At 39.2% G+C, this 10,540-nt stretch overlaps 1 protein-coding gene across 1 annotated transcript in view; it reads right to left on the reverse strand.

Moving 5' to 3' along the window:
* The window catches only part of LOC134820062 (uncharacterized), a 71,996-nt gene that overhangs the window by 17,254 nt on the left and 44,202 nt on the right, over window positions 1-10,540 (reverse strand). The window lies entirely within an intron of this gene.

The following is a 10,540-nucleotide window of genomic DNA, read 5'->3' on the forward strand; positions in this document are numbered from 1 at the left end:
GCCTTTTACTCCCAAGTTATAGACATATTTCATTAAAAACACTGTTTGTGGCTCTCGCAAGCTGATCTGCAAATTTTATAGCAAACTTAATATTGTGATAGTGAATATTTTACCTTGAGCGGGCCCGTCACAGTTGACAAAAAGAAGTATCTCGACGAGGGAGCTGGGAGAGATAGAACTTAGCTAAAATGATAGGGAAAGGGTTAAACAAAGTTTTGAAAACATTAAAAACGAAACAAGCAGCATTAATAACAAACATGATGAGCCATAATCAGAGTAACACACCACGTAACCAATTGCCATGGTTACGCGCAAGTTGAAGTAACACAGTTACGATAAATATTGATATAATTTCATAAATATAGCCGAAAAGACAGACAAGTAAGTATTTTAGTTGAGGTTATGATATGTTAAAGAGTAAAAGGTTTTGCAATTCAGCTGGCTGCCAAAATCAGCGGTCAATCCAAAGATAGATTTTAGTGACGATCGTATAATAAACAACATCGTCACTAAAATCTTATTATATGTAACTACTGACAGTTCTGCCCGACAGTTCCGCCCAATCTAGATCAATTGCTTCCATGGGATGATGCGAAGAATCAAAACAAAGTTTTAAAAACAACCTTTCGTTGGTTGTACGTAAATCCGGACCTCTGTCAAGGAGCTGGTCGGATCCACACTTGCCGGTGAGGAACAATTACTGAAAACTGCCATGATATTTCACTTTCACTGCTTTTTACTAAAAAATGGCTTAATTTGCATGATTTTAATCCCATCCACCCTATTGTTACTAGTAACATAGATTACTATTGAAAATATAGGTAGAGTGAATGGGTTCAGCCACAGACCTCAAATTACATTGCCCGTATGCATGGAAACGAGTCATCTTTAAGCAATTCTAAGTAGTTTTGTATGTATCATCGCGTCTGGATCTGTCAGCATTGATTTACTTTAGCATATGACGTTTATACTTGTCCGGCTAAACACAGCTTTGTATAGATACGATAGGAAGTCTGTCTCATTAGGAAGAACTAATAAGAATTTTTAAGAACTCATGCAGACAATTTTTAGAAGTGCAGCAACGTTGTGTCAAGGTGTGCTACAAATAGAAATTATCATTGTCAGGTATATTACAGCAGCTTCCTGTCTTTTAGCTTTATTTTCTACGAATTGCTACGATGTTGCTAGGGGACCACTAGGGCGTTACAATGGTGTTGCTGTGGCGTTTCTAAGGTACCCTTTAGCTCTGTTTAGACCATAAGTTGCTTTTAAAAGGTCAAATAAATATACTCATGGGTTTACTTTTAGGAAGTTTCTGGAGTCAAAGAAATAACAACACAGATTTTGGCTGAATTTGCTTGAACTTATTCAAAACAATTCACTTCGGCGTCCGGACTCTACGGCTTGAGACTCTCTTAAATGCACTCGCTGTTTACATTTGAAAGTTTGCATGATATTAACGACCCAGGAATATCTATAATGTATAGTACAGTATGACTATCGTTTTCAGATAAGTTCAACCCGCTATGTGTTCAAATCAGTGTTATATTTCATCGGCTGTATCATAGGTCAAGATAAATATTTCTTGATGAGATAAAAGCTTACTTTCGAAGAACATTTCCTGTAACCATGTGCACCCTAATTTGATATGGAATTCTATCTATTTTGATCGAAAATATTAAACAAATATTTCCCGCCGTAGAGTCCTAGTTTCTACTGCGCCGCCGTAGAGTCTTACGTCGTTGAGTCTCACACCCTATAAGAGTACCGGTAACCGGTACCATCGTTTAGATGGATACAGGCACCCTGGGGATCTCCAAATAATATGTAGATGGCTGAAATCATTGGATGATGATTAATAACTCTACACTCGACTGTCACGTGACTTTTTAAACCTGTTCTCTAGGTGGCCATGAATAACCCTATAATCTGATTCCAACCCTAATCCAACCCAATCTCTAACAAAAGCATATGCCAAAACCCTAACCCTTTAGAACGAGATATTTGACCAATTTCCTTATATAATGGACATATCACGTGATCAAGACAGCTATTCGCCAATATCTCGCCAGGGGAGCATTTTAATGTCATGAGGGGTGATTCGGAATCAGCGTTCCAACTGTCGGGGGGGCTTTTTAGAAAAATCTTGAAGGTCGACTGTAGAGTGATTTAGCACGCTCGGCAACCATTCACCCTACATATATTGTCAATAATAATAAACATTCATCAGTAGTTATAGGGTGTAAGAGATCATAATGATACAAATTAAACCATTTTTTGATTAAACAAAGCAAAAAAACGGCCCTTCGTAAACAGGCGGGGAAGTGGGTGATTTGAACAAAGTTACCGTACCATAAGTCGAAAACTAAAAGTGATGGCAAATCCTCGAAAGAGGTGTTTGATCACCAAACACTGTGCAGATATTTGGAAAATATATTATTATTATCTGTATCAGGTATTCTTATAAACCAGAGGGCAATGAGATCTGGCGTCTCTTGATTCTCTATAGCGGTTTTCGACTAATAGTTACTGTTAACAAAGAACAACGAAGAACCACTAAATAACTGAAGTAATGTGCACGCCAGTAAACGATATCCCTCACCTTCTTCCTGGGTCAGGGGTCTGTTGCCATAGCAACGAGGGAAGAAGAGCGGCAGCGGTTAGGGTGGGTTTTGCAATGGTTAATGATGAGCCGCGCGCACATGCCAGCTACCACACATTTGAAACTTATTCTTACAATGACACTAATTACAGTGGAATGTGTAATGTCAAATGGGAGCGGTGTGTACAGAACTGAGTGTAGCCGTGTGTACGGAGGAGCTGTAGGTGACATCTAAGAAGATAATATGCCATTATTCCGTTTTATTAATATTACAGTATTTGGCGACTGGCTGGCCGATGGTGCTGTGTATCTTTTGGAAGGGCAATACAAGGTCAGCAATATAACTTAAGGTACGGTAGCCTACCAAGCCTGTCAAACAAGTAACGAAGCAGGAGATTAGAAATGGCGGGACACTGCATTAAACATCCTGAGCTACTTGCCAGTGACTTAGTGCAGTATTATGGGATCTTAACATAGGATATTAATATATAACGACCCGGGAATATCTATAATGTATAGTACAGTATAACTATCGTTTTCAGATAAGTTCAACCCGCTATGTGTTCAAATCAGTGTTTCATTTCATCGGCTGTATCATAGGTCAAGATAAATATTTCTTGATGTGATAAAAGCTTACTTTCGAAGAACATTTCCTGTAACCATGGGCACCCTAATTTGATATGGAATTCTATCTATTTTGATCGAAAATATTAAACAAATATTTCCCGCCGTATAGTCCTAGTTTCTACTGCGCCGCCGTAGAGTCTTACGTCGTTGAGTCTCACACCTTATAAGAGTACCGGTAACCGGTACCATCGTTTAGATGGATACAGGCACCCTGGGGATCTCCAAATAATATGTAGATGGCTGAAATCATTGGATGATGATTAATCACTCTACACTCGACTGTCACGTGACTTTTTAAACCTGTTCTCTATAGGTGGCCATGAATAACCCTATAATCTGATTCCAACCCTAATCCAACCCAATCTCTAACAAAAGCATATGCCAAAACCCTAACCCTTTAGAACGAGATATTTGACCAATTCCCTTATATAATGGACATATCACGTGATCAAGACAGCTATTCGCCAATATCTCGCCAGGGGAGCATTTTAATGTCATGAGGGGGGATTCGGAATCAGCGTTCCAACTGTCGGGGGGGCTTTTTAGAAAAATCTTGAAGGTCGACTGTAGAGTGATTTAGCACGCTCGGCAACCATTCACCCTACATATATTGTCAATAATAATAAACATTCATCAGTAGTTATAGGGTGTAAGAGATCATAATGATCTCTCTCTCTCTCTGTTCTGGTCAACGGTTTCTGGCCTCTTACTAAAAGATGGAGGCCTTCTCACCGTGCCCACAGAATGCAACTCCTGCTAGCTGCACGCCAGGACTCCCAAAGTATATACGAAATCATAAAATAATAAATATCAATGCAACAGACCCCTGGAGTCTTGAAGCTGTCACTACCTGTCTCAGAGCAAACCCACTTCCGTTGTAGTACTTCTGCGGGCAGACAAGGGACTTCCGAGCAAGGTCAAAGCCTGGGAGATATGTCTCTATGCAGAGATGGGCCTAGGTTGAGTTCCTAGTATGGGATTTAGCGAAAGTTCCTGGCGAAGAATCCTAGGAGGTTACCCAAAAGGGTTTTCCCTATCCAGTCTTGTCGACTGTTCCACAAATTTGAAGATATGATTGTAGTTTACTGTTTTTAAGGTAGAGTTTACCAATTATCCTCATTCTGAACGTCATGATCTGGATGCACTTGCAGAGGAGGTGCTGGGATGTTTCTGCTTCTCCTGAAAAGTGTTCACAATCTTGCGTCTCGAAGTTGACGTTGTTTGCCACGTTCTGAAAATAAACTAGTGGGCTGTGACCTATCCTGAAAGCGACCATGTAAGCCATCTGATGTGAGTTCCAGAAAAATTAAAGTTCCTGTATTTATATTTGTGGAGGAACATCTCAAGTGGAATGTTCCTTTGTCACTGAGGATGTTGTTGGATTGATCGTCCCTTGCGAATTCGTCCGCTAGTTCTTTACCGTATACTCCTTCATGTCCTGGAGTTCTACTCGATGAGAATACCTAGTCAGTTGAGTTGGTCTGAGATGTTCAGAACAAACCTGGAGTTAAAACTGGTGCTGTTAAGCGCTTTAAATGCAGCCTGGGAATCTGAGATCCTAAGTTATCATTAGTCCAGATACTTGCCATGTATAACGCAAATAGCGGGTACAATTTCCTCAATGAACCTGAAGAAGGAATATCTGTCCTGAAATGATACCATGTATCGTCGAGCTAAAAAATGAATCAAAAGTTCGAGTAAATCGTTAAACGTTGTATGCCTATTTGCATCCCCTAAGCATTGCAATGATGTTTATTCCTGGTCCGGTTAGCTTTGCGTCACAGAACTAAAGAAGTCCACTATGCTTTAGTGAGCTATGCTGTCCACCAGGGTACTGTAGATCTAAGGGTTCCCCGTGTAATGGGGCAGGCTGTGAAAAAGCATCTCTGCAGGATGTCCGAGATGAACTGTGTTCGAGTGTTGAGAACTTCCGCTGTAGAACTGAATAGAACCAGTTGCAGTAGGGGTGTCAGTCAAACACTGCTGGCTACTAGATGATTGTAGAGCGTCCAGTCACACTTCAATAAAGAGTGTGGCAAAGCTAACCCGGTCCCCTGAAAAGTGGTTACTGGAGGAAGAAGTGCCAGGAATTCTCGCTATTAGTGTGTCCTCTAGTCAGAGTTGACATCCCTAACACTGTCTTATCACGAGCCTGTGTCTAGCGTGTGTCAGCCCTAACGCATTAGCTGTCTTAACTGAAAAGACCTGAAAAGTGGTTACTGGAAGGAGAAGTGCCAAGACTACTCATTATCAGTGTGTCCTTGTAGTCAGGATGAGCGAATTGGGATCCCTAGCTCTGTGGTGGGTGACTTCGATGGGACCTGAAAGCTGAAAGAGAATTTCCTGGTGATTTAATAGCTCTTAGAGCTACGTATCTGTGTCTAACGTATCGTCGTTTGTGTGTGTACTATCTTGTAACCTGATATCTGAAAGAGAAATTTCCTGGTGCTTGGTAGCTGTTAGTGTTGACTTCCTGGTTCCTATGGGAACTTTGAGTTGGCAAGTCCCAACCTTTGTACTCAACAAGAGAGCACACCACCCGTTAGTGCCAACCAGGCCACACCACGTGGAGGTTCGGAGAGGATTTCGTGACCATAATGATACAAATTAAACCATTTTTTGATTAAACAAAGCAAAAAAACGGCCCTTCGTAAACAGGCGGGGAAGTGAGTGATTTGAACAAAGTTACCGTACCATAAGTCGAAAACTAAAAGTGATGGCAAATCCTCGAAAGAGGTGTTTGATCACCAAACACTGTGCAGATATTTGGAAAATATATTATTATTATCTGTATCAGGTATTCTTATAAACCAGAGGGCAATGAGATCTGGCGTCTCTTGATTCTCTATAGCGGTTTTCGACTAATAGTTACTGTTAACAAAGAACAACGAAGAACCACTAAATAACTGAAGTAATGTGCACGCCAGTAAACGATATCCCTCACCTTCTCCCTGGGTCAGGGGTCTGTTGCCATAGCAACGAGGGAAGAAGAGCGGCAGCGGTTAGGGTGGGTTTTGCAATGGTTAATGATTTTACCGAAGTTTGCTAAAAACGTCGGTGAATAGTATTCTATGTCATAAACAGCCAATGATCAGCTATAATAGTACGGTTTATTTTACACGGTGACTCGTTCTACTTGAAACTGTCTCAATGGTAACAGAGTTTAAAATGGTCTTACTCTTAGTCTTAGTCTTACAGGAGATCTACACGGTGAATGTAAGTGGGTCTGGGAATCTATGGCGTAAGACTCTACGGTGGAAAACTTTACGGTGGCGCCGTACAAAAACAACAGGTGTAAAAAACAGGACTATTAGGTGGCAAAGTCTATAATCAGGCATGAGATAGTAAGATAAAGAACTTAAGAAATAATGCGAGCAAACAAATGTTATATTTTTTTATCGATATTGATAAATTGGCAGGTGTCCCTCATTAAATTTATGAGTTACAGGAGTTGCAAGAGTGGCAAATTCGAATTCGAAACAATAAATTTGGATTAAACAGTTGTTTGCCTAAAATTTGTGACAAAGAACAGGCAAGGGGATATACAAGGATTTCTAAAGTTATGATATTACACGATATAAATTGTGTCAGTGATCACATAAGCCTGTCCTCAGTCCTATCCCAGGTAAATATCAATATATAATCAGGTACTAGATAGTAAGAAATAATGCGAGCTCTCAGCATATATCTCAGAGTCAGTATCACTATCGAAATATATTGTGGATTGTACGACTGAAAGATGAAGTTTATTAAATTCCGAGACAAAATATTTAACGGCAGCTTCCTGAGAACAGAACACGGGGATTTGAAACTTAAAACACACGAGATAGCCGGAACCAGTACAAATAAGTGAAGCTATATTTTAACTAATTATTCTTAGAAGACTGTTTATGGTTATTAGTTGACTCTGAGATCAAACCTTCACTACAAGAGGCTTCGTCATAAAAGTAAAAGTTGAAAGTATACGTGATCCGGATGCAATAACAGATATATTAAACGTTCAAATCATTTTACACCTACGCTAAAAACTTGTCCACCAACACTGTACAAACTACAAAAATATTTGATTGGCAGACGCGGATAGATAAAGAACGAATTATGAACTATAGACCACAGAATGCTCGTTGAATATCATAAAAGAACGGCACAAGTGCACAACACACAAAGGCGATATGAACTGATATGGAAGTTAGACAGCTAGGCAAAATTGAAAGAATCGCACTAACTGGGCCGCGCTCAGCCTGTCATTCCGCCTAATCTCTATTAATGAACATAATAGCCTGGGGTCCTCAGGTAAAAGCAAGCACTGATAACAGAAACAAAGAATCATATTTCACTTGTGTTGTTCCGTTGACCAAAACAAGTGCTAACAGACTAGATGGTTGATGAAATAAGCCTCTTGACTCCCATTGTGTGAAATTACTGACACTAGCAGTAACCGGTGTTTCTTTAAGGTGGGGTCAAGAGAGACAGACAATAACACACGGAATTAAAGAGGAATTAAAGAGGAATTAAAGAGGAATTAAAGAGGAATTAAACAGGAATTAAACATGAAATTACCAAGGAGAACACTAACGAACTCGTCTTGGCTATACATCAATTAGAAAAATATGTTATTTATTAAATTTGAGATTTTTACACAACTTGGCCCATTTAGATGAGCTATACAATACTCTGTAAAAGATAACATAATATAGAATATAATTGTCTGGGAGGATGACTGTAAAATTTGGGAAAAAAAGTATCCTGTGGTTAAACAAAGCACAGATACTAACAGAAACAAATCAAACGTTTGGTTCGATCCACACTACTGATATGTAAGATCAGACACAGCAAATTATGACGCTCTCAAAGCATTTCACAATAAAGGATAATTTATATAGATTAACTCCCGATTTCAATTCAGGGAGACTAATCTATTCTTGCAAAAATGTTAAAACAAACTAAATATTTTACAACATCTAGGATTAAGGACAAAGTGACTAATATAGAGTACGAGAACACACGATTTCCATCACAATGCAATCTATTAAATAAGTAATAACTAGGATTAAATATCTTAATCCATCATCAAAGATTGTACAGTATGAATATCAGACCATTAAAGTGTTTTTCTACGATCCAATTCAGAATTTTGACACTAACTGTAAAGGAAAAAGGTGCAGGGCAGAACTATAAATCTATAGATCACATCTAAGAGATTTCTTTCGATCACAGGCCTTCTTTGAAAACGACAAAAAGTAGCCGGGCCCGAACAGGCAGTCCGAAAGAAATAAAAACTACAAACAGACAGTATAATGGTCAACATCAATCTGACATATTTTGTTCTTCTAGTACCCTGAACCTCTTGATTTGGATTTAAGTAACACGATCTTAGTTCGGAAATTTAATTCAAATGCATAGCATGAGTATATAAAAGAAAATCTTCAGATAACTGCAAACTGATTGACAAACTAAACCATCCCTCATCAGAGTGGTAGTCATGACAGGACAATGTTACTTTGATATTAAGTAAAGCTGACATCTTTCGCTAGGGTCTTTAAACGAAGTAAATGTCGGGCAGCTAAATATAAACAAGTGTAGACAACTGGACGATTTTAAAAAATGTCGTACGAGCAATCGAAAAGGTCATCAGAATATATCTTAACTACAGGAACAACATAAACATGAAGGAGGTACCGATGTTACTGTGCAGTGTAATAACACGAGGTGCAGTGAGCAGCACATCACTGATGACACTCATATCGCTCGATTTTACAATCCAATAATCAAATTTTACAATCTAACTCAGCGCGCGGCTCCTCTAGCTAATACGTTACTTTTCTCCAATTGGCAGTTTGCGTGCACGTGTCTTTTCGGAGGCCCCAATTGGTTCTAAATGATCACGTGAATGCTGGTCACGCGCACATCAACTTCCAATGAGCGTACTGCCATTTTTTCTGAGGCGATGGAGGTCGTAAATCACTCAGCCCGAATAAAGATTTGGCGGAATGACAGGCTGAGCGCGGCCCAGTAAGATGGCAAGTGCTACAAAGTAGCGCGCGCCGGGCCAGACCATAAACAATTAACAATGGTCAACGATATTGTTCTAAAATTGATTCACAATGTCAATCTTTCTATTCGCATTTCGCCGATCTGCATACGTGGTTGCGTTGCAGATTTGCATATATCACAGGAGGACTATAGTGTAAAGAAACTGTTGACCATTGTTAATGATTTGGCCCGGAGCGCGCTACTTCGTAGCACTTGCCATTTCGAGAAGAAAGCAGCGCGCGCTCGCGCTACTACTTCGAAAAAATTTAGACGAGTAACATCCGTCAAAGAAACTGCTGCGCACTGTTGGAGGACTTCGCCGCTTCGATGCGCCGCGCAAACTAGCATTCTTGCTTCGCTCTGCTTCGCAGAGCAACGATCTTGACGGATTGACATCGTCAATCAAGCTTACTGCTGCTCACTGCTACTCACTGCTGCTCACTGCTTTGATTCACGATGTCAATCCTTCGCATCTCGCTGATCTTTAATAAAACATGAACATTTAGAATTTACTTAATGAAATAAGAAACCAACGAAACAAGAAATTTAATTTTAGCACATTTTACAGAATAAAAAGATATAAAACAATTTATAAATTATAATGCTCATTTGGTGTATGACTTTTTGTCCTTGACTGGCGACTGCTAGTTTGGTTTTGGAAGGACAGGTAACTAACGGGGCAAGGAATGTGGGTGCCTGGAACCTTTTGCACACACCGAAACGCTAGTTCTGTTAAGTTTTCGAGACAAGGCTCACATTAGGACTAGAAGAAAAATTGTTAGCCGACATTAGGGGGTGTGTTTATAGTTGTTACTATAGGTTGCAGTCTTGTTGTGACAAAAAGTCCACACTAAAACATGCTTTAGTTTATATTTTGTAGTTCAAGGATATAGAATGCAGCTGCAAGGTGGATATTGGAGAGCTGGCGAAAGATTATGGCCTTTGTATCAATGGTTATAATAAGCTATAAATATCTTAAACTATACAGTGCTAATTAAAAATTTCTTTATACTTCATTCTCAAATTAAATTAAAAAAATTCAAAACTGTTACAAGCGATATAAACCAGACAATATTGAAGATTTAGATTTAAATATTGAGCCCTTTGGCTAGAGAATACTTTCTTGAATATTTTCGATAGTTTTTAATATTGGTAATATTAATGAATTGTAATTGATTGATATGTAATATTTAGGCCCGTGGCCAGTTTTCACAAACTGTTACATGTTAAGTGTATCGAAATTCGAATATACAAAAATATTTAGTCTTATGGGAACCT

Source organism: Bolinopsis microptera, chromosome 8, assembly GCF_026151205.1.
Source record: "Bolinopsis microptera isolate Bmic1 chromosome 8, MBARI_Bmic_1.0, whole genome shotgun sequence".
In the NCBI taxonomy this organism is placed as follows: Eukaryota; Metazoa; Ctenophora; class Tentaculata; order Lobata; family Bolinopsidae; genus Bolinopsis; species Bolinopsis microptera.